Consider the following 309-nt stretch of genomic DNA (forward strand, 5'->3'; position numbering starts at 1 on the left):
ATCCCCCCCGAATTTTTTTTTAACTTTTTTATTTTTGTGCACACGTGGGGATTGGCCCACGTGTGCACAAACCTCCCCCGGCCCCCCAGCTGCCCCCTCCGTGCTGATTTAAGTATCCGCACGGAGGGGGCAACTTGGCTATTAGTATAAGGATATCCATTGCACATGCAGCTTTTTCCATTTCACATGCCACACTTTTTTTCACTCTTTTTTTCCCTTTTACTTTGGTTTTCTCTCCTCATCATTCTTTTATATGTCTGTTTGTCTGGATGCTGGGAGGATTTTAAATAGTTTGTTTTTGAGCTGATA

The sequence above is a fragment of the Gekko japonicus genome, unplaced genomic scaffold (genome assembly GCF_001447785.1).
Source record: "Gekko japonicus isolate JY-2015 unplaced genomic scaffold, Gekko_japonicus_V1.1 scaffold733, whole genome shotgun sequence".
NCBI lineage: Eukaryota > Metazoa > Chordata > Lepidosauria > Squamata > Gekkonidae > Gekko > Gekko japonicus.